Here is a 23,466-nt window from a genome sequence, read left to right as displayed (position 1 = left end):
ATATAAAATGGCATCTAAGGCTAGTTGTTCTAGGGGTATGATTATCGCTTAGGGTGCGATAGGTTCCGGGTTCAAATCCCAGATGAGCCCAACTTTTCTGAAAAAGGAAAACCATAGAACTATTTCCTTTAAATAAAACCATAGAACTATTTCCTTTAAATAATAATCAAGAGTTAAGTTCACAAAAAAAATAAAAAAAACATGGAATATGGCATCTTCAGCTCGTTGGTCTAGGGGTATGATTCTGGTTTTGGATGCGAGAGGTCCCGGGTTCAAATCCCGGATAGGTTCAAGTTTTGTGAAAAAGAGAACTATAGAACTATTTCCTTTAAATAGATTCCTCCTAAAGAGTTAACTTCCTCAGATGCCATCTTCCTGTATCTCATTCTCTATGCTGCCTATTCTGGTGTATATTTTAGTGATAGTGTTGTGTTACTTTAGGTGAGGAAATTGCTTTAGATAATTATTTTTTTGTACACGTCATAGAATAAACATCATACTCTTAAGTGCTCTGAATTGTTTAATGTCAGCACTAAGGGTAAAAGAGCATTATACAACAGTTTTAGACCTCTTATTTCAAGAATGATCTCTCTGGGGACAGAGATTCCATGTTAACACCTTTTCTAGACTTGCTTTTCTTCACTACCCTGAGATCTTTGAAACCTATGTTTTTATTATAGTCTGATTGGTTAAGCATAGAGTACGACAGAGTCTGTTTCCACAAATTGTATTTTTTGGTCTGAATATAATTACAGAAAGCTGCTATATACAGTATCTTTGGACTACAAGACTGAAAACCGTATTATTTTTTAAGTGGAATGTGTTTTAGAGACCACTTTGAAAAGGTTCACACAAAAAATAAAAAACACATATAAAATGGCATCTATGGCTCGTTGGTCTAGGGGTATGATTCTCGCTTTGGGTGCGAGAGGTCCCCTGTTCGAATCCCGGACGAGCCCATATTATCTGAATAAAGAAAACCATAGAACTATTTCCTTTAAATAGATTCCTCCTAAAGAGTTAACTTCCTCAGATCCCATCTTCCTGTATCTCATTCACAAAGCAATGATACTTCCTACAGTTATGAGAAGGATACTTAACATAAGAAAGAATTGTTTTTTATTTCCTTTTTGATGATACTTTATCAGACATATCTAACAAAATGCTTGCCAGCAAATCAGGGATGACTTACTGGCTCGTTCGTGTAGTGGTATGATTTTGCTTCGGGTGCGAGAGTTCCCTGGTTCAAATCCCTGATGAGCCCTTGATCTAAATACTCTTCACCATGTATAGAGTGTGTTCTTTCTAACATACATTAGATCTACTGAAAGGATATCAAATTACTAAAACCTATAGTACTCACAGGAATGAAGACAAAAGTGATGTGGCTCAAAAACTTAGGAAAAATCTTTGACCTGTTATGAAATCATGTTTTTTGGAAAATATAGACTAACAGACACTTCTAAGATTTATTCTGAGAAACTCGTACCTACTGGACAAACAATTTAATCAACAAAATCAAAGGACCAACACAGAAATCATCCCAAAACATGGGCTTGCTCCACAGAACATTTTTCATACATGTTGTTCATTAATAATAGAATTTATGAACCCAGGGATTGAAGGAGATGGGAAAAATTCTCTATGTTGCCTATTCTGGTGTATATTTTAGTGATAGTCTTGTGTAACTTTAGGTGAGGAAATTGCTTTAGATAATTATTTCTCCAACATTGGTGTGTCCGGTCCACGGCGTCATCCATTACTTGTGGGATATTCTCCTCCCCTACTGGAAAAGGCAAGGAGAGCACACAGCAAGAGCTGTCCATATAGCTCCCCCTCTGGCTCCGCCCCCCAGTCATTCTCCTTGCCGCTCTGAACAAGTAGCATCTCCTCGGGGATGGTGAGGAGTTTGTGGTGTTAGTTTTAGTTTTTTTATTTCTTCTATCAAGAGTTTGTTATTTTAAAATAGTGCTGGCTTGTACTATTTACTCTACAACAGAAAAGTGATGAAGATTTCTGTTTAAGAGGGCTATGATTTTAGCACAAGTAACTAAAATCCATTACTGTTACCACGCAGGACTGTTGAAACCAGAGAACTTCAGTTGGGGGTAACAGTTTGCAGACTCATCTGCTTCAGGTATGACTAGTCTCCTTCTAACAACACAGGCTAATGCTAGATGACAGTCATTTTTCCCCTCAGGGAAAACGGTAAGCCATTTTTCTTTCACCTCAGCAAAAAAGATAACAGGCTTCCCCTTTTTGATTTTTATGCTGGTAGACACTGTTAGGGGCCAAATCGATTGGTTTTTATTACAATACTATGACATTTGAAATGTTTTATAAACTTATACACACTTGGGGACGTTTTTTATTGATCTGGCTTGTTTTAGACACCTAAATCTAGTCAGGAAGGCCCCTTCACTCTAGTATACTAAGGGAGGAGGCCTCATTTTGGAGCTTCAGCTGCACAGTTGATTTTAAGGCAGTGCATGCAGTTTCATTTGAGAGGGTCCTGTGGCTCAGAAAGTGACCCCAGAAGGCTTTTTTCTGTGGATGGTTGACCCCTAAGGAAGGTAAAAAGCTACAGCAATGCTGTAGCAGGGATTGTGGTGTATAAAAACGGTTAAATCCAACAATTAGCTCCGGTTTGCTTGTTTAAAGAGCTAGAATCTCCATATTTGCTGTGCAATACTTTCTAAGCATTAAGTCACTGGGGTCCAAATTTCATAAAAATCGGATATTGCCTTCATAGTTTTTTGAACATTCAGAAATAAAGTGTGTCATTTATTTTTTAAAGAGACAGTAACGCTTTTGTTTAAAATCGTTTTTATTGCATTGTTTGCCTGCCTAAATCTGTTTAACATGTCTGTGCCATCAGATAACCTATGTTCTGTGTGTGTAGAGACAAATGTGGTTCCCCCTTTGAGTGTGTGTGATAATTGTGCCATAGCATCCAAACAAAATAAGGACAGCTCTGTTACATTTCATAATGTTGCCCAAGGTGATTATCTAATGAAGGTAGTGGGGATAGTTCTACGTCCTCTCCTTCTGTGTCTACACCAGTTTTGCCCGCGCAGGCGATACCTAGCGCGCCAGTGCTTATTTCTATGCAACAATTAACAGCAGTAGTGGATAATTCTATAGCAAATCTTTTATCCAAACTGCCAGCATTTCAGAGAAAGCGTGATTGTTCAGTTTTAAATATAGATAAAAAGGATGAACAATCAGACGCTGACGATGCCTTATCTATTTTACCCTCACATCAATCGGAATTGGCTGTGAGGGAAGGGCTGTCTGAGGGTGAAATTTCAGACTCAGGAAAAATTTCTCCACAGGCAGAACCTGATATAGTAGCATTTAAGTTTAAGCTAGAACATCTCCGCGCTTTGCTTAAGGAGGTATTAGCTACTCTGGATGACTGTGATTCTATGGTAGTACCAGAGAAGTTGTGCAAATTGGACACATTTTTAGAGCTCCCAGTGCACGACGACGCTTTTCCAATACCCAGGAGGGTAGCGAACATAGTGGATAAGGAGTGGGAGAAGCCAGGTGTACCCTTTGCCCCACCTCCTATATTTAAGAAAATGTTTCCCATAGTAGACCCTAGAAGGGACGCATGGCAGACGGTCCCGAAGGTTGAGGGAGCTGTTTCAACACTAGCGAAGCGCACAACTATTCCTATAGAGGACAGCTGCGCTTCCAAAGATCCTATGGATATAAAATTGGACGGATTGCTTAAAAAGATTTTTGTTCAGCAAGGGTTCGTCCTTCAACCAGCTACGTGTGTTATTACTGTCACTTCAGCGGCGTCCTTTTGGTTCGAGGAACTAGAAAGGTCGCTCCAGAAAGAGACTTCCTATGAAGAAGTCATGGACAGAATTCACGCATTAAAGTTAGCTAATTCCTTTATATTAGATGCCGCTTTTCAAATTGGCGGCGAAAAACTCAGGTTTTGCTATAGTAGCGCGGAGGGCGCTTTGGCTAAAATCCTGGTCGGCAGATGTGTCGTCCAAGACTAAGTTACTGAATATTCCTTTCAAGGGTAAGACCCTTTTTGGGCCGGAATTGAAGGAAATTATTTCAGACATCACTGGGGGTAAGGGCCATGCCCTCCCACAGGTTAGGCCTTTTAAGGCTAAGAACAAGTCTAATTTTCGTTCCTTTCGCAATTTCAGGAACGGACCGGCTAATAACTCCACTGCCGCTAGACAAGAAGGTAACGCGGCCCAGCCCAAACCTGCTTGGAAGCCCATGCAAGGCTGGAACAAGGGTAAACAGACCAAGAAACCTGCTGCTGCTACCAAGACAGCAGGAAGAGGTAGCCCCCGATCCGGGACCGGATCTGGTAGGGGGCAGACTATCTCTCTTCGCTCAGACTTGGGCAAGAGATGTTCAGGATCCCTGGGCACTAGTGATAGTCTCCAAGGGATACCTGCTAGAGTTCAATGGACTTCCTCTAAAGGGAAGGTTCCACCTGTCTCGCTTATCTTCAGACCAGATAAAGAAACAGGCATTCTTACATTGTATAAGAGACCTATCAAAGATGGGAGTGATAAACCCAGTCCCCTCCGGGGAACAGGGTCTAGGGTTTTACTCAAACCTGTTTGTGGTTCCCAAAAAAGAGGGAACTTTCAGGCCAATTCTGGATTTAAAGATTTTAAACAAGTTCCTCAGAGTTCCATCCTTCAAGATGGAAACCATTCGGACAATCTTGCCGACAATCCAGCAGGGTCAATATTTGACTACAGTGGTTCTAAAGGATGCGTATCTGCATATCCCAATCCACAAAACTCTTCATCAGTTCCTGAGGTTCGCCTTTCTGGACAAACATTTTCAGATCGTGGCTCTTCCATTCGGTTTAGCCACTGCTCCCAGAATTTTCACAAAGGTGCTAGGGTCCCTTCTAGCGGTCCTAAGGCAGAGGGGCATCGCTGTAGCACCTTATCTAGACGACATCCTAATCCAAGCGTCGTCTCTTTCCAAAGCATGGGCCCACACAGACATTGTGTTGGCTTTTCTCAGACCTCACGGGTGGAAGGTGAACATAGAAAAGAGTTCACTGTCACCGTCCACAAGGGTTCCTTTTCTGGGAACAATAATAGATTCTGTGGAAATGAAGATCTTCCTGACAGAAGTCAGAAAGCTAAAGCTTCTAAACGCTTGTCGAGTTCTTCATTCTATTCCTCAACCCTCCATAGCTCAGTGCATGGAAGTAATAGGCTAATGGTCGCAGCAATGGACGTGGTTCCTTTTGCTCGAATTCATCTAAGACCATTACAGCTGTGCATGCTCAATCAGTGGAATGGGGACTATACAGACTTGTCCCCCCAAATTCAAGTAGACCAGGTAACCAGGGACTCACTTCTCTGGTGGTTGACCCAGGATCACCTGTCTCAGGGAATGAGTTTCCGCAGACAGGAGTGGGTCATCGTTACGACCGACGCCAGCCTCTTGGGGTGGGGCGCGGTCTGGGACTCCCTTAAAGCTCAGGGCCTATGGTCTCGGGAAGAGTCGCTTCTCCCGATAAACATTTTGGAACTAAGAGCAATATTCAATGCGCTCCTGGCTTGGCCTCAGCTAGCGGAAGCCAGGTTCATAAGATTTCAGTCGGACAACATAACGACTGTTGCGTACATCAATCATCAGGGGGGAACAAAGAGTTCCCTAGCGATGAAGGAAGTAACCAAGATCATCCAATGGGCAGAGAATCACTCCTCCCATCTATCTGCTATTCATATTCCAGGAGTAGACAACTGGGAGGCGGACTATTTGAGTCGTCAGACTTTCCATCCGGGGGAGTGGGAACTCCACCCTGAGGTCTTTACTCAGTTAACCCAATTATGGGGCATTCCAGACATGGATCTAATGGCGTCCCGTCAGAACTTCAAGATTCCTTGCTACGGGTCCAGATCCAGGGATCCCAAGGCGACTCTAGTGGATGCATTAGTGGCGCCTTGGTCGTTCAACCTAGCGTATGTGTTTCCACCGTTTCCTCTCCTTCCCAGGCTCATAACCAGGATCAAACAGGAGAAGGCCTCGGTGATTCTGATAGCTCCTGCATGGCCACGCAGGACTTGGTATGCAGACCTGGTGAATATGTCATCGGCTCCACCATGGAAGCTACCTTTGAGACAGGATCTTCTAGTACAAGGTCCATTCGAACATCCCAATCTAGTTTCTCTGCAGCTGACTGCTTGGAAATTGAACGCTTGATTTTATCCAAGCGTGGGTTTTCAAATTCTGTGATAGATACTCTGGTCCAAGCCAGAAAACCTGTGACTAGAAAGATTTACCATAAAATATGGAAAAAATATATCTGTTGGTGTGAATCCAAGGGATTCTCCTGGAGTAAGATTAAAATTCCAAAGATTCTCTCCTTTCTCCAAGAAGGTTTGGATAAAGGGTTGTCAGCTAGTTCTCTAAAAGGACAGATCTCTGCTTTATCTGTCTTGTTACACAAACGACTGGCAGCTGTGCCAGATGTACAAGTTTTTGTTCAGGCTTTGGTTAGAATCAAGTCTGTCTACAGACCCATGACTCCTCCTTGGAGTCTAAATTTAGTTCTTTCAGTTCTTCAAGGGGTTCCGTTTGAACCTTTACATTCCATAGATATTAAGTTACTATCTTGGAAAGTTCTGTTTTTGGTTGCTATTTCTTCTGCTAGAAAAGTTTCTGAATTATCTGCTTTGCAGTGTAATCCACCCTATCTGGTTTTCCATTCAGATAAGGTTGTTTTGCGTCCTAAGCCTGGTTTTCTTCCAAAAGTTGTTTCCAACAAGAATATTAACCAGGAGATAGTTGTTCCTTCTCTGTGTCCGAATCCTGTTTCAAAGAAGGAACGTTTATTACACAATTTAGATGTTGTTCGTGCTTTAAAGTTCTATTTGAAAGCAACAAAAGATTTTAGACAAACCTCATCTTTGTTTGTCGTTTACTCTGGTAAGAGGAGAGGTCAAAAAGCTACTGCTACCTCTCTCTCTTTCTGGCTGAAAAGCATTATCCGATTGGCTTATGAGACTGCCGGACGGCAGCCTCCTGACCGAATCACAGCTCATTCTACTAGAGCTGTGGCTTCCACATGGGCATACAAGAACGAGGCTTCTGTTGATTAGATATGTAAGGCAGCGACTTGGTCTTCTCTGCACACTTTAGCCAAATTCTACAAATTTGATACTTATGCTTCTTCGGAGGCTATTTTTGGGAGAGAGGTTTTGCAAGCCGTGGTGCCTTCCATTTAGGTAACCTGATTTGCTCCCTCCCTTCATCGGTGTCCTAAAGCTTTGGTATTGGTTCCCACAAGTAATGGATGACGCCGTGGCCCGGACACACCAATGTTGGAGAAAACAGAATTTATGCTTACCTGATAAATTACTTTCTCCAACGGTGTGTCCAGTCCACGGCCCGCCCTGGTTTTCTAATCAGGTTGAAAAAAATTTCTTTATACACTACAGTCACCACGGCACCCTATAGTTTCTCCTTTTTCTCCTAACCGTCGGTCAAATGACTGGGGGGCGGAGCCAGAGGGGGAGCTATATGGACAGCTCTTGCTGTGTGCTCTCCTTGCCTTTCCCAGTAGGGGAGGAGAATATCCCACAAGTAATGGATGACGCCGTGGAACGGACACACCGTTGGAGAAAGTAATTTATCAGGTAAGCATAAATTCTGGGGTTTTTTGTACGCGTCATAGAATAAACATCATACTATTAAGTGCTCTGAATTGTTTAATGTCAGCACTAAGGGTAAAATTATACAACAGTTTTAGACCTCTTATTTCAAGAATTTTCTCTCTGTGGACAGAGATTCCATGTTAACACCTTTTCTAGACTTGCTTTTCTTCACTATCCTGAGATTTTTGAAACCTAGATTTTTATTATAGTCTGATTGGTTAAGCATAGAGTACGACAGAGTCTGTTTCCACAAATTGTATTTTTTGGTCTGAATATAATTACAGAAAGCTGCTATATACAGTATCTTTGGACTACAAGACTGAAAACCGTATTATTTTTTTAAGTGGAATGTGTGTTAGAGACCACTTTGAAAAAGTTCCTAAAAAAAAATAAAAAGCACATGGAAAGTAGCATCTAAGGCTCGTTGGTCTAGGGGTATGATTCTCGCTTAGGGTGCGAGAGGTCCCGGGTTCAAATCCCGGACGAGCCCAACTTTTCTGAAAAAGGAAAACCATAGAACTATTTCCTTTAAATAAAACCATAGAACTATTTCCTTTAAATAATAATTAAAAGTTAAGTTCACAAAAAAATAAATAAAAAAAACATGGAATATGGCATCTAAGGCTCGTTGGTCTAGGGGTATGATTCTCGCTTTAGGTGTGAGAGGTCCCGGGTTCAAATCCCGGACAAGCCCATTTTTTCTGAATAAAGAAAACCATAGAACTATTTCCTTTAAATAGATTCCTCCTAAAGAGTTAACTTCCTCAGATGCCATCTTCCTGTATCTCATTCTCTATGCTGCCTATTCTGGTGTATATTTTAGTGATAGTGTTGTGTTACTTTAGGTGAGGAAATTGCTTTAGATAATTACTTTTTTGTACACGTCATAGAATAAACATCATACTCTTAAGTGCTCTGAATTGTTTAATGTCAGCACTAAGGGTAAAAAAGCATTATACAACAGTTTTAGACCTCTTATTTCAAGAATGATCTCTCTGTGGACAGAGATTCCATGTTAACACCTTTTCTAGACTTGCTTTTCTTCACTTCCCTGAGATCTTTGAAACCTAGGTTTTTATTATAGCCTGATTGGTTAAGCATAGAGTACGACAGAGTCTGTTTCCACAAATTGTATTTTTTGGTCTGAATATAATTACAGAAAGCTGCTATATACAGTATCTTTGGACTACGAGACTGAAAACCGTATTATTTTTTTAAGTGGAATGTGTGTTAGAGACCACTTTGAAAAAATTCACACAAAGAATAAAAAACACATATAAAATGGCATCTATAGCACGTTGGTCTAGGGGTATGATTCTCGCTTTGAGTGCGAGAGGTCTCCGGTTCAAATCCCGGACGAGCCCATATTATCTGAATAAAGAAAACCATAGAACTATTTCCTTTAAATAGATTCCTCCTAAAAGGTTAACTTCCTTAGATGCCATCTTCCTGTATCTCATTCATCAAAGCAATGATACTTCCTACAGTTATGAGAAGGATACTAAAAATAAGAAAGAATTGTTTTTTATTTCCGTTTTGATAATACTTTATCAGACATATCTAACAAAATGCTTGCCAGCAAATCAGGGATGACTTACTGGCTCGTTCGTGTAGTTGTATGATTTTGCTTCGGGTGCGAGAGTTCCCTGGTTCAAATCCCTGATGAGCCCTTGATCTAAATACTCTTCACCATGTATAGAGTGTGTTCTTTCTAACATACATTAGATCTACTGAAAGGATATCAAATTACTAAAACCTATAGTACTCACAGGAAAGAAGACAAAAGTGATGTGGCTCAAAAACTTAGGAAAAATCTTTGACCAATTATGAAATCATGTTTTTTGGAAAATATAGACTAACAGACACTTCTAAGATTTATTCTGAGAAACTCGTACCTACTGGACAAACAATTTAATCAACAAAATCAAAGGACCAACACAGAAATCATCCCAAAACATGGGCTTGCTCCACAGAACATTTTTCATACATGTTGTTCATTAATAATAGAATTTATGAACCCAGGGATTGAAGGAGATGGGAAAAATTCTCTATCTTGCCTATTCTGGTGTATATTTTAGTGATAGTCTTGTGTAACTTTAGGTGAAGAAATTGCTTTAGATAATTATTTTTTTTGTACGCGTCATAGAATAAACATCATACTATTAAGTGCTCTGAATTGTTTAATGTCAGCACTAAGGGTAAAAGAGCATTATACAACAGTTTTAGACCTCTTATTTCAAGAATTATCTCTCTGTGGACAGAGATTCCATGTTAACACCTTTTCTAGACTTGCTTTTCTTCACTACCCTGAGATTTTTGAAACCTAGGTTTTTATTACAGTCTGATTGGTTAAGCATAGAGTACGACAGAGTCTGTTTCCACAAATTGTATTTTTTGGTCTGAATATAATTACAGAAAGCTGCTATATACAGTATCTTTGGACTACAAGACTGAAAACCGTATTATTTTTTTAAGTGGAATGTGTGTTAGAGACCACTTTGAAAAAGTTCCTACAAAAAAATAAAAAGCACATGTAAAGTAGCATCTAAGGCTCGTTGGTCTAGGGGTATGATTCTCGCTTAGGGTGCGAGAGGTCGCCGGTTCAAATCCTTGACGAGCCCAACTTTTCTGAAAAAGGAAAACCATAGAACTATTTCCTTTAAATAAAACCATAGAACTATTTCCTTTAAATAGATTCCTCCTAAAGAGTTAACTTGCTCAGATGCCATCTTCCTGTATCTCATCCTCTATGCTGCCTATTCTGGTGTATATTTTAGTGATAGTGTTGTGTTACTTTAGGTGAGGAAATTGCTTTAGATAATTATTTTTTTGTACACGTCATAGAATAAACATCATACTCTTAAGTGCTCTGAATTGTTTAATGTCAGCACTAAGGGTAAAAGAGCATTATACAACAGTTTTAGACCTCTTATTTCAAGAATGATCTCTCTGTGGACAGAGATTCCATGTTAACACCTTTTCTAGACTTGCTTTTCTTCACTACCCTGAGATCTTTGAAACCTAGGTTTTTATTATAGTCTGATTTGTTAAGCATAGAGTACGACAGAGTCTGTTTCCACAAATTGTATTTTTTGGTCTGAATATAATTACAGAAAGCTGCTATATACAGTATCTTTGGACTACAAGACTGAAAACCGTATTATTTTTTTAAGTGGAATGTGTGTTAGAGACCACTTTGAAAAAGTTCCCACAAAAAAATAAAAAACACATATAAAATGGCATCTAAGGCTCGTTGGTCTAGGGGTATGATTCTCGCTTAGGGTGCGAGAGGTCCTGGGTTCAAATAATGGACGAGCCTAACTTTTCTGAAAAAGGAAAACCATAGAACTATTTCCTTTAAATAAAACCATAAAACTATTTCCTTTAAATAATAATTAAGAGTTAAGTTCACAAAAAAAATAAAAAAAACATGGAATATGGCATCTAAGGCTCGTTGGTCTAGGGGTATGATTCTCGCTTTGGGTGCGAGAGGTCCGGGGTTCAAATCCTGGACGAGCCCATATTTTCTGAATAAAGAAAACCATAGAACTATTTCCTTTAAATAGATTCCTCCTAAAGAGTTAACTTCCTCAGATGCCATCTTCTTGTATCTCATTCTCTATGCTGCCTATTCTGGTGTATATTTTAGTGATAGTGTTGTGTTACTTTAGGTGAGGAAATTGCTTTAGATAATTACTTTTTTGTACACGTCATAGAATAAACATCATACTCTTAAGTGCTCTGAATTGTTTAATGTCAGCACTAAGGGCAAAAGAGCATTATACAACAGTTTTAGACCTCTTATTTCAAGAATGATCTCTCTGTGGACAGAGATTCCATGTTAACACATTTTCTAGACTTGCTTTTCTTCACTACCCTGAGATTTTTGAAACCAAGGTTTTTATTATAGTCTGATTGGTTAAGCATAGAGTACGACAGAGTCTGTTTCCACAAATTGTATTTTTTGGTATGAATATAATTACAGAAAGCTGCTATATACAGTATCTTTGGACTACAAGACTGAAAACCGTATTATTTTTTTAAGTGGAATGTGTGTTAGAGACCACTTTGAAAAAGTTCCCACAAAAAAATAAAAAACACATATAAAATGGCATCTAAGGCTCGTTGGTCTAGGGGTATGATTCTCGCTTAGGGTGCGAGAAGTCCCTGGTTCAAATCCCGGACGAGCCCAACTTTTCTGAAAAAGGAAAACCATAGAACTATTTCCTTTAAATAAAACCATAGAACTATTTCCTTTAAATAATAATTAAGAGTTATGTTCACAAAAAAAATAAAAAAAACATGGAATATGGCATCTAAGGCTCGTTGGTCTAGGGGTATGATTCTCGCTTTGGGTGCGAGAGATCCCGGGTTCAAATCCTAGACGAGCCCATATTTTCTGAATAAAGAAAACCATAGAACTATTTCCTTTATATAGATTCCTCCTAAAGAGTTAACTTGCTCAGATGCCATCTTCCTGTATCTCATCCTCTATGCTGCCTATTCTGGTGTATATTTTAGTGATAGTGTTATTTCAAGAATGATCTCTCTGTGGACAGAGATTCCATGTTAACACCTTTTCTAGACTTGCTTTTCTTCACTACCCTGAGATCTTTGAAACCTAGGTTTTTATTATAGTCTGATTGGTTAAGCATAGAGTACGACAGGGTCTGTTTCCACAAATTGTATTTTTTGGTCTGAATATAATTACAGAAAGCTGCTATATACAGTATCTTTGGACTACAAGACTGAAAACCGTATTATTTTTTAAGTGGAATGTGTGTTAGAGACCACTTTGAAAAAGTTCCCACAAAAAAATAAAAAACACATATAAAATAGCATCTAAGGCTCGTTGGTCTAGGGGTATGATTCTCGCTTAGGGTGCGAGCCCAACTTTTCTGAAAAAGGAAAACCATAGAACTATTTCCTTTAAATAAAACCATAGAACTATTTCCTTTAAATAATAATTAAGAGTTAAGTTCACAAAAAAAAATAAAAAAAACATGGAATATGGCATCTCAGGCTCGTTGGTTTAGGGGTATGATTCTTGCTTTGGGTGCGAGAGGTCCCGGGTTCAAATCCTGAACGAGTTCATATTTTCTGAATAAAGAAAACCATAGAACTATTTCCTTTAAATAGATTCCTCCTAAAGAGTTAACTTCCTCAGATGCCATCTTCCTGTATCTCATTCTCTATGCTGCCTATTCTGGTGTATATTTTAGTGATAGTGTTGTGTTACTTTAGGTGAGGAAATTGCTTTAGATAATTACTTTTTTGTACACGTCCTAGAATAAACATCATACTCTTAAGTGCTCTGAATTGTTTAATGTCAGCACTAAGGGTAAAAGAGCATTATACAACAGTTTTAGACCTCTTATTTAAAGAATGATCTCTCTGTGGACAGAGATTCCATGTTAACACCTTTTCTAGACTTGCTTTTCTTCACTACCCTGAGATCTTTGAAACCTAGGTTTTTATTATAGTCTGATTGGTTAAGCATAGAGTACAACAGAGTCTGTTTCCACAAATTGTATTTTTTGGTCTGAATATAATTACAGAAAGCTGCTAAATACAGTATCTTTGGACTACAAGACTGAAAACCGTATTATTTTTTTAAGTGGAATGTGTGTTAGAGACCACTTTGAAAAAGTTCCCACAAAAAAATAAAAAACACATATAAAATGGCATCTAAGGCTCGTTGGTCTAGGGGTATGATTCTCGCTTAGGTTGCGAGAGGTCCCGGGTTCAAATCCCGGACGAGCCCAACTTTTCTGAAAAAGGAAAACCATAGAACTATTTCCTTTAAATAAAACCATAGAACTATTTCCTTTAAATAATAATTAAGAGTTAAGTTCACAAAAAAAATAAAAAAAACATGGAACATGGCATCTAAGGCTCGTTGGTCTAGGGGTATGATTCTCGCTTTGGGTGCAAGAGGTCCCGGGTTCAAATCCCGAACGAGCCCATATTTTCTGAATAAAGAAAACCATAGAACTATTTCCTTTAAATAGATTCCTCCTAAAGAGTTAACTTCCTCAGATGCCATCTTCCTGTATCTCATCCTCTATGCTGCCTATTCTGGTGTATATTTTAGTGATAGTGTTGTGTTACTTTAGGTGAGGAAATTGCTTTAGATAATTATTTTTTTGTACACGTCATAGAATAAACATCATACTCTTAAGTGCTCTGAATTGTTTAATGTCAGCACTAAGGGTAAAAGAGCATTATACAACAGTTTTAGACCTCTTATTTCAAGAATGATCTCTCTGTGGACAGAGATTCCATGTTAACACCTTTTCTAGACTTGCTTTTCTTCACTACCCTGAGATCTTTGAAACCTAGGTTTTTATTATAGTCTGATTGGTTAAGCATAGAGTACGACAGAGTCTGTTTCCACAAATTGTATTTTTTGGTCTGAATATAGTTACAGAAAGCTGCTATATACAGTATCTTTGGACTACAAGACTGAAAACCGTATTATTTTTTTAGTGGAATGTGTGTTAGAGACCACTTTGAAAAGGTTCCCACAAAAAAAGAAAAAACACATATAAAATAGCATCTAAGGCTAGTTGGTCTAGGGGTATGATTCTTGCTTAGGGTGCGAGAGGTCCCGGGTTCAAATCCCGGACGAGCCCAACTTTTCTGAAAAAGGAAAACCATAGAACTATTTCCTTTAAATAAAACCATAGAACTATTTCCTTTAAATAATAATTAAGAGTTAAGTTCACAAAAAAAATAAAAAAAAACATGGAATATGGCATCTAAGGCTCGTTGGTCTAGGGGTATGATTCTCGCTTTGGGTGTGAGAGGTCCAGGGTTCAAATCCCGAACGAGCCCATATTTTCTGAATAAAGAAAACCATAGAACTATTTCCTTTAAATAGATTCCTCCTAAAGAGTTAACTTCCTCAGATGCCATCTTCCTGTATCTCATCCTCTATGCTGCCTATTCTGGTGTATATTTTAGTGATAGTGTTGTGTTACTTTAGGTGAGGAAATTGCTTTAGATAATTCTTTTTTTGTACACGTCATAGAATAAACATCATACTCTTAAGTGCTCTGAATTGTTTAATGTCAGCACTAAGGGTAAAAGAGCATTATACAACAGTTTTAGACCTCTTATTTCAAGAATGATCTCTCTGTGGACAGAGATTCCATGTTAACACCTTTTCTAGACTTGCTTTTCTTCACTACCCTGAGATCTTTGAAACCTAGGTTTTTATTATAGTCTGATTGGTTAAGCATAGAGTACGACAGAGTCTGTTTCCACAAATTGTATTTTTTGGTCTGAATATAATTACAGAAAGCTGCTATATACAGTATCTTTGGACTACAAGACTGAAAACCGTATTATTTTTTTAAGTGGAATGTGTGTTAGAGACCACTTTGAAAAAGTTCCCACAAAAAAATAAAAAGCACATATCACATAGCATCTAAGGCTCGTTGTTCTAGGGGTATGATTCTCGCTTAGGGTGCGAGAGGTCCCGGGTTCAAATCCCGGACGAGCCCAACTTTTCTGAAAAAGGAAAACCATAGAACTATTTCCTTTAAATAAAACCATAGAACAATTTCCTTTAAATAATAATTAAGAGTTAAGTTCACAAAAAAAATAAAAAAAACATGGAATATGGCATCTAAGGCTTGTTGGTCTAGGGGTATGATTCTCGCTTAGGTTGCGAAAGGTCCTGGGTTCAAATCCCGGACGAGCCCAACTTTTCTGAAAAAGGAAAACCATAGAACTATTTCCTTTAAATAAAACCATAGAACTATTTCCTTTAAATAATAATTAAGAGTTAAGTTCACAAAAAAAATAAAAAAAACATGGAATATGGCATCTAAGGCTCGTTGGTCTAGCGGTATGATTCTCGCTTCGGGTGCGAGAGGTCCAGGGTTCAAATCCCAGACGAGCCCATATTTTCTGAATAAAGAAAACCATAGAACTATTTCCTTTAAATAGATTCCTCCTAAAGAGTTAACTTCCTCAGATGCCATCTTCCTGTATCTCATTCTCTATGCTGCCTATTCTGGTGTATATTTTAGTGATAGTGTTGTGTTACTTTAGGTGAGGAAATTGCTTTAGATAATTACTTTTTTGTACACGTCCTAGAATAAACATCATACTCTTAAGTGCTCTGAATTGTTTAATGTCAGCACTAAGGGTAAAAGAGCATTATACAACAGTTTTAGACCTCTTATTTCAAGAATGATCTCTCTGTGGACAGAGATTCCATGTTAACACCTTTTCTAGACTTGCTTTTCTTCACTACCCTGAGATCTTTGAAACCTAGGTTTTTATTATAGTCTGATTGGTTAAGCATAGAGTACAACAGAGTCTGTTTCCACAAATTGTATTTTTTGGTCTGAATATAATTACAGAAAGCTGCTAAATACAGTATCTTTGGACTACAAGACTGAAAACCGTATTATTTTTTTAAGTGGAATGTGTGTTAGAGACCACTTTGAAAAAGTTCCCACAAAAAAATAAAAAAACACATATAAAATAGCATCTAAGGCTCTTTGGTCTAGGGGTATGATTCTCGCTTAGGGCGCGAGAGGTCCCGGGTTCAAATCCCGGACGAGCCCAACTTTTCTGAAAAAGGAAAACCATAGAACTATTTCCTTTAAATAAAACCATAGAACTATTTCCTTTAAATAATAATTAAGAGTTAAGTTCACAAAAAAAAATAAAAAAAACATGGAAAATGCCATCTAAGGCTCGTTGGTCTAGGGGTATGATTCTCGCTTTGGGTGCGAGAGGTCCCGGGTTCAAATCCCGGACGAGCCCATATTTTCTGAATAAAGAAAACCATAGAACTATTTCCTTTAAATAGATTCCTCCTAAAGAGTTAACTTCCTCAGATGCCATCTTCCTGTATCTCATCCTCTATGCTGCCTATTCTGGTGTATATTTTAGTGATAGTGTTGTGTTACTTTAGGTGAGGAAATTGCTTTAGATAATTATTTTTTTGTACACGTCATAGAATAAACATCATACTCTTAAGTGCTCTGAATTGTTTAATGTCAGCACTAAGGGTAAAAGAGCATTATACAACAGTTTTAGACCTCTTTTTTCAAGAATGATCTCTCTGTGGACAGAGATTCCATGTTAACACCTTTTCTAGACTTGCTTTTCTTCACTACCCTGAGATTTTTTAAACCAAGGTTTTTATTATAGTCTGATTGGTTAAGCATAGAGTACGACAGAGTCTGTTTCCACAAATTGTATTTTTTGGTCTGAATATAATTACAGAAAGATGCTATATACAGTATCTTTGGACTACAAGACTGAAAACCGTATTATTTTTTTAAGTGGAATGTTTGTTAGAGACCACTTTGAAAAAGTTCACACAAAAAAATAAAAAACACATATCACATAGCAACTAAGGCTCGTTGGTCTAGGGGTATGATTCTCGCTTAGGGTGCGAGAGGTCCCGGGTTCAAATCCCGGACGAGCCCAACTTTTCTGAAAAAGGAAAACCATAGAACTATTTCCTTTAAATAAAACCATAGAACAATTTCCTTTAAATAATAATTAAGAGTTAAGTTCACAAAAAAAAATAAAAAAAACATGGATTATGGCATCTAAGGCTCGTTGGTCTAGGGGTATGATTCTTGCTTCGGGTGCGAGAGGTCCCGGGTTCAAATCCCGGACGAGCCCATATTTTCTGAATAAAGAAAACCATAGAACTATTTCCTTTAAATAGATTCCTCCTAAAGAGTTAACTTCCTCAGATACCATCTTCCTGTACCTCATTCTCTATGCTGCCTATTCTGGTGTATATTTTAGTGATAGTGTTGTGTTACTTTAGGTGAGGAAATTGCTTTAGATAATTACTTTTTTGTACACGTCATAGAATAAACATCATACTCTTAAGTGCTCTGAATTGTTTAATGTCAGCACTAAGGGTAAAAGAGCATTATACAACAGTTTTAGACCTCTTATTTCAAGAATGATCTCTCTGTGGACAGAGATTCCATGTTAACACCTTTTCTAGACTTGCTTTTCTTCACTACCCTGAGATCTTTGAAACCTAGGTTTTTATTATAGTCTGATTGGTTAAGCATAGAGTACGACAGAGTCTGTTTCCACAAATTGTATTTTTTGGTCTGAATATAATTATAGAAAGCTGCTATATACAGTATCTTTGGACTACAAGACTGAAAACTGTATTATTTTTTTAAGTGGAATGTGTGTTAGAGACCACTTTGAAAAAGTTCCCACAAAAAAATAAAAAACACATATAAAATAGCATCTAAGGCTCGTTGGTCTAGGGGTATGATTCTCGCTTAGGGTGCGAGAGGTCCCGGGTTCAAATCCCGGACGAGCCCAACTTTTCTGAAAAAGGAAAACCATAGAACTATTTCCTTTAAATAAAACCATAGAACTATTTCCTTTAAATAATAATTAAGAGTTAAGTTCACAAAAAAAATAAAAAAAACATGGAATATGGCATCTAAGGCTCGTTGGTCTAGGGGTATGATTCTCGCTTAGGGTGCGAGAGGTCCTGGGTTCAAATCCCGGACGAGCCCAACTTTTCTGTAAAAGGAAAACCATAGAACTATTTACTTTAAATAAAACCATAGAACTATTTCCTTTAAATAATAATTAAGAGTTAAGTTCACAAAAAAAATAAAAAAAACATGGAATATGGCATCTAAGGCTCGTTGGTCTAGCGGTATGATTCTCGCTTAGGATGCGAGAGGTCCCGGGTTCAAATCCCGGACGAGCCCAACTATTCTGAAAAAGGAAAACCATAGAACTATTTACTTTAAATAAAACCATAGAACTATTTCCTTTAAATAATAATTAAGAGTTAAGTTCACAAAAAAAATAAAAAAAACATGGAATATGGCATCTAAGGCTCGTTGGTCTAGGGGTATGATTCTCGCGTCGGGTGCGAGAGGTCCCGGGTTCAAATCCCGGACGAGCCCATATTTTCTGAATAAAGAAAACCATAGAACTATTTCCTTTAAATAGATTCCTCCTAAAGAGTTAACTTTCTCAGATGCCATCTTCCTGTATCTCATTCTCTATGCTGCCTATTCTGGTGTATATTTTAGTGATAGTGTTGTGTTACTTTAGGTGAGGAAATTGCTTTAGATAATTACTTTTTTGTACACGTCATAGAATAAACATCATACTCTTAAGTGCTCTGAATTGTTTAATGTCAGCACTAAGGGTAAAAGAGCATTATACAACAGTTTTAGACCTCTTATTTCAAGAATGATCTCTCTGTGGACAGAGATTCCATGTTAACACCTTTTCTAGACTTGCTTTTCTTCACTACCCTGAGATTTTTGAAACCTAGGTTTTTATTATAGTCTGATTGGTTAAGCATAGAGTACGACAGAGTCTGTTTCCACAAATTGTATTTTTTGGTCTGAATATAATTACAGAAAGCTGCTATATACAGTATCTTTGGACTACAAGACTGAAAACCGTATTATTTTTTTAAGTGGAATGTGTGTTAGAGACCACTTTGAAAAAGTTCCCACAAAAAAATAAAAAACACATATAAATGGCATCTAAGGCTCGTTGGTCTAGGGGTATGATTCTCGCTTAGGGTGCGAGAGGTCCCGGGTTCAAATCCCGGACGAGCCCAACTATTCTGAAAAAGGAAAACCATAGAACTATTTCCTTTAAATAAAACCATAGAACTATTTCCTTTAAATAATAATTAAGAGTTAAGTTCACAAAAAAAAATAAAAAAAACATGGAATATGGCATCTAAGGCTCGTTGGTCTTGGGGTATGATTCTCAGTCTTGGACTACAAGACTGAAAACCGTATTATTTTTTTAAGTGGAATGTGTGTTAGAGACCACTTTGAAAAAGTTCCCACAAAAAAATAAAAAACACATATAAAATGGCATCTAAGGCTCGTTGGTCTAGGGGTATGATTCTCGCTTTGGGTGCGTGAGGTCCCGGGTTCAAATCCTGGATGAGCCCATATTTTCTGAATAAAGAAAACCATAGAACTATTTCCTTTAAATAGATTCCTCCTAAAGAGTTAACTTCCACAGATGCCATCTTCCTGTATCTCATCCTCTATGCTGCCTATTCTGGTGTATATTTTAGTGATAGTGTTGTGTTACTTTAGGTGAGGAAATGGCTTTAGATAATTATTTTTTTGTACACGTCATAGAATAAACATCATACGCTTAAGTGCTCTGAATTGTTTAATGTCAGCACTAAGGGTAAAAGAGCATTATACAACAGTTTTAGACCTCTTATTTCAAGAATGATCTCTCTGTGGACAGAGATTCCATGTTAACACCTTTTCTAGACTTGCTTTTTTTTCACTACCCTGAGATTTTTGAAACCAAGGTTTTTATTATAGTCTGATTGGTTAAGCATAGAGTACGACAGAGTCTGTTTCCACAAATTGTATTTTTTGGTCTGAATATAATAATTACAGAAAGCTGCTATATACAGTATCTTTGGACTACAAGACTGAAAACCGTATTATTTTTTTAAGTGGAATGTGTGTTAGAGACCACTTTGAAAAAGTTCCCACAAAAAAATAAAAAACACATATAAATGGCATCTAAGGCTCGTTGGTCTAGGGGTATGATTCTCGCTTAGGGTGCGAGAGGTCCCGGGTTCAAATCCCCGACGAGCCCAACTTTTCTGAAAAAGGAAAACCATAGAACTATTTCCTTTAAATAAAACCATAGAACTATTTCCTTTAAATAATAATTAAGAGTTAAGTTCACAAAAAAAAAATAAAAAAAACATGGAACATGGCATCTAAGGCTCGTTGGTCTAGGGGTATGATTCTCGCTTTGGGTGCGAGAGGTCCCGGGTTCAAATCCCGGACAAGCCCATATTTTCTGAATAAAGAAAACCATAGAACTATTTCCTTTAAATAGATTCCTCCTAAAGAGTTAACTTCCTCAGATGCCATCTTCCTGTATCTCATTCTCTATGCTGCCTATTCTGGTGTATATTTTAGTGATAGTGTTGTGTTACTTTAGGTGAGGAAATTGCTTTAGATAATTACTTTTTTGTACACGTCATAGAATAAACATCATACTATTAAGTGCAGTGAATTGTTTATTGTCAGCACTAAGGGTAAAAGAGCATTATACAACAGTTTTAGACCTCTTATTTCAAGAATGATCTCTCTGTGGACAGAGATTCCATGTTAACACCTTTTCTAGACTTGCTTTTCTTCACTACCCTGAGATCTTTGAAACCTAGGTTTTTATTATAGTCTGATTGGTTAAGCATAGAGTACGACAGAGTCTGTTTCCACAAATTGTATTTTTTGGTCTGAATATAATTACAGAAAGCTGCTATATACAGTATCTTTGGACTACAAGACTGAAAACCGTATTATTTTTTTAAGTGGAATGTGTGTTAGAGACCACTTTGAAAAAGTTCCCACAAAAAAATAAAAAACACTTATAAAATAGCATCTAAGGCTCGTTGGTCTAGGGGTATGATTCTCGCTTAGGGTGCGAGAGGTCCCGGGTTCAAATCCCGGACGAACCCAACATTTCTGATAAAGGAAAACCATAGAACTATTTCCTTTAAATAAAACCATAGAACTATTTCCTTTAAATAATAATTAAGAGTTAAGTTCACAAAAAAAATAAAAAAAACATGGAATATGGCATCTAAGGCTCGTTGGTCTAGGGGTATGATTCTCGCTTAGGGTGCGAGAGGTCCCGGGTTCAAATCCCGGACGAGCCCATATTTTCTGAATAAAGAAAACCATAGAACTATTTCCTTTAAATAGATTCCTCCTAAAAAGTTAACTTCCTCAGATGCCATCTTCTTGTATCTCATTCTCTATGCTGCCTATTCTGGTGTATATTTTAGTGATAGTGTTGTATTACTTTAGGTGAGGAAATTGCTTTAGATAATTACTTTTTTGTACACGTCATAGAATAAACATCATACTCTTAAGTGCTCTGAATTGTTTAATGTCAGCACTAAGGGCAAAAGAGCATTATACAATAGTTTTAGACCTCTTATTTCAAGAATGATCTCTCTGTGGACAGAGATTCCATGTTAACACCTTTTCTAGACTTGCTTTTCTTCACTACCCTGAGATTTTTGAAACCTAGCTTTTTATTATAGTCTGATTGGTTAAGCATAGAGTACGACAGAGTCTGTTTCCACAAATTGTATTTTTTGGTCTGAATATAATTACAGAAAGCTGCTATATACAGTATCTTTGGACTACAAGACTGAAAACCGTATTATTTTTTTAAGTGGAATGTGTGTTAGAGACCACTTTGAAAAAGTTCCCACAAAAAAATAAAAAACACATATAAAATGGCATCTAAGGCTCGTTGGACTAGGGGTATGATTCTCGCTTAGGGTGCGAGAGGTCCCGGGTTCAAATCCAGGACGAGCCCATATTTTCTGAATAAAGAAAACCATAGAACTATTTCCTTTAAATAGATTCCTCCTTAAAAGTTAACTTCCTCAGATGCCATCTTCTTGTATCTCATTCTCTATGCTGCCTATTCTGGTGTATATTTTAGTGATAGTGTTGTATTAGTTTAGGTGAGGAAATTGCTTTAGATAATTACTTTTTTGTACACGTCATAGAATAAACATCATACTCTTAAGTGCTCTGAATTGTTTAATGTCAGCACTAAGGGTAAAAGAGCATTATACAACAGTTTTAGACCTCTTATTTCAAGAATGATCTCTCTGTGGACAGAGATTCCATGTTAACACCTTTTCTAGACTTTCTTTTCTTCACTACCCTGAGATCTTTGAAACCTAGGTTTTTATTATAGTCTGATTGGTTAAGCATAGAGTACAACAGAGTCTGTTTCCACAAATTGTATTTTTTGGTCTGAATATAATTACAGAAAGCTGCTAAATACAGTATCTTTGGACTACAAGACTGAAAACCGTATTATTTTTTTAAGTGGAATGTGTGTTAGAGACCACTTTGAAAAAGTTCCCACAAAAAAATAAAAAACACATATAAAATAGCATCTAAGGCTCTTTGGTCTAGGGGTATGATTCTCGCTTAGGGCGCGAGAGGTCCCGGGTTCAAATCCCGGACGAGCCCAACTTTTCTGAAAAAGGAAAACCATAGAACTATTTCCTTTAAATAAAACCATAGAACTATTTCCTTTAAATAATAATTAAGAGTTAAGTTCACAAAAAAAAATAAAAAAAACATGGAAAATGCCATCTAAGGCTCGTTGGTCTTGGGGTATGATTCTCAGTCTTGGACTACAAGACTGAAAACCGTATTATTTTTTTAAGTGGAATGTGTGTTAGAGACCACTTTGAAAAAGTTCCCACAAAAAAATAAAAAACACATATAAAATGGCATCTAAGGCTCGTTGGTCTAGGGGTATGATTCTCGCTTTGGGTGCGAGAGGTCCCGGGTTCAAATCCTGGATGAGCCCATATTTTCTGAATAAAGAAAACCATAGAACTATTTCCTTTAAATAGATTCCTCCTAAAGAGTTAACTTCCACAGATGCCATCTTCCTGTATCTCATCCTCTATGCTGCCTATTCTGGTGTATATTTTAGTGATAGTGTTGTGTTACTTTAGGTGAGGAAATTGCTTTAGATAATTATTTTTTTGTACACGTCATAGAATAAACATCATACTCTTAAGTGCTCTGAATTGTTTAATGTCAGCACTAAGGGTAAAAGAGCATTATACAACAGTTTTAGACCTCTTATTTCAAGAATGATCTCTCTGTGGACAGAGATTCCATGTTAACACCTTTTCTAGACTTGCTTTTTTTTCACTACCCTGAGATTTTTGAAACCAAGGTTTTTATTATAGTCTGATTGGTTAAGCATAGAGTAC

General features: G+C 37.5%; 13 non-coding genes across 13 annotated transcripts; all 13 read left to right on the top strand.

Annotated features, from left to right (window-relative positions):
- The first annotated feature begins 8,085 nt into the window (after positions 1-8,085).
- TRNAP-AGG (transfer RNA proline (anticodon AGG)) lies at positions 8,086-8,157 on the top strand. The gene has a single exon. It is a non-coding gene; the product is annotated as a tRNA-Pro (tRNA).
- Positions 8,158-8,289: 132 nt separating this feature from the next.
- On the top strand, positions 8,290-8,361 carry TRNAL-UAG (transfer RNA leucine (anticodon UAG)). Its single transcript has one exon. It is a non-coding gene; the product is annotated as a tRNA-Leu (tRNA).
- Positions 8,362-13,359: 4,998 nt separating this feature from the next.
- Positions 13,360-13,431, top strand: TRNAP-AGG (transfer RNA proline (anticodon AGG)). The gene has a single exon. It is a non-coding gene; the product is annotated as a tRNA-Pro (tRNA).
- Positions 13,432-15,505: 2,074 nt separating this feature from the next.
- Positions 15,506-15,577, top strand: TRNAP-CGG (transfer RNA proline (anticodon CGG)). The gene has a single exon. It is a non-coding gene; the product is annotated as a tRNA-Pro (tRNA).
- An 802-nt stretch (positions 15,578-16,379) lies between these two features.
- Positions 16,380-16,451, top strand: TRNAP-UGG (transfer RNA proline (anticodon UGG)). Its single transcript has one exon. It is a non-coding gene; the product is annotated as a tRNA-Pro (tRNA).
- A 599-nt stretch (positions 16,452-17,050) lies between these two features.
- On the top strand, positions 17,051-17,122 carry TRNAP-AGG (transfer RNA proline (anticodon AGG)). Its single transcript has one exon. It is a non-coding gene; the product is annotated as a tRNA-Pro (tRNA).
- Positions 17,123-17,252: 130 nt separating this feature from the next.
- TRNAP-CGG (transfer RNA proline (anticodon CGG)) lies at positions 17,253-17,324 on the top strand. The gene has a single exon. It is a non-coding gene; the product is annotated as a tRNA-Pro (tRNA).
- A 599-nt stretch (positions 17,325-17,923) lies between these two features.
- Positions 17,924-17,995, top strand: TRNAP-AGG (transfer RNA proline (anticodon AGG)). Its single transcript has one exon. It is a non-coding gene; the product is annotated as a tRNA-Pro (tRNA).
- A 129-nt stretch (positions 17,996-18,124) lies between these two features.
- On the top strand, positions 18,125-18,196 carry TRNAP-AGG (transfer RNA proline (anticodon AGG)). The gene has a single exon. It is a non-coding gene; the product is annotated as a tRNA-Pro (tRNA).
- Positions 18,197-18,325: 129 nt separating this feature from the next.
- On the top strand, positions 18,326-18,397 carry TRNAP-AGG (transfer RNA proline (anticodon AGG)). The gene has a single exon. It is a non-coding gene; the product is annotated as a tRNA-Pro (tRNA).
- Positions 18,398-18,526: 129 nt separating this feature from the next.
- On the top strand, positions 18,527-18,598 carry TRNAP-CGG (transfer RNA proline (anticodon CGG)). Its single transcript has one exon. It is a non-coding gene; the product is annotated as a tRNA-Pro (tRNA).
- A 598-nt stretch (positions 18,599-19,196) lies between these two features.
- Positions 19,197-19,268, top strand: TRNAP-AGG (transfer RNA proline (anticodon AGG)). Its single transcript has one exon. It is a non-coding gene; the product is annotated as a tRNA-Pro (tRNA).
- A 2,023-nt stretch (positions 19,269-21,291) lies between these two features.
- On the top strand, positions 21,292-21,363 carry TRNAP-AGG (transfer RNA proline (anticodon AGG)). The gene has a single exon. It is a non-coding gene; the product is annotated as a tRNA-Pro (tRNA).
- Positions 21,364-23,466: the final 2,103 nt, after the last annotated feature.

Source organism: Bombina bombina, unplaced genomic scaffold, assembly GCF_027579735.1.
Source record: "Bombina bombina isolate aBomBom1 unplaced genomic scaffold, aBomBom1.pri scaffold_543, whole genome shotgun sequence".
Classification (NCBI taxonomy): Eukaryota; Metazoa; Chordata; class Amphibia; order Anura; family Bombinatoridae; genus Bombina; species Bombina bombina.
The sequence above is the reverse complement of the archived record's forward strand: the minus strand, read 5'-3'. Positions and strand labels throughout refer to the sequence as shown.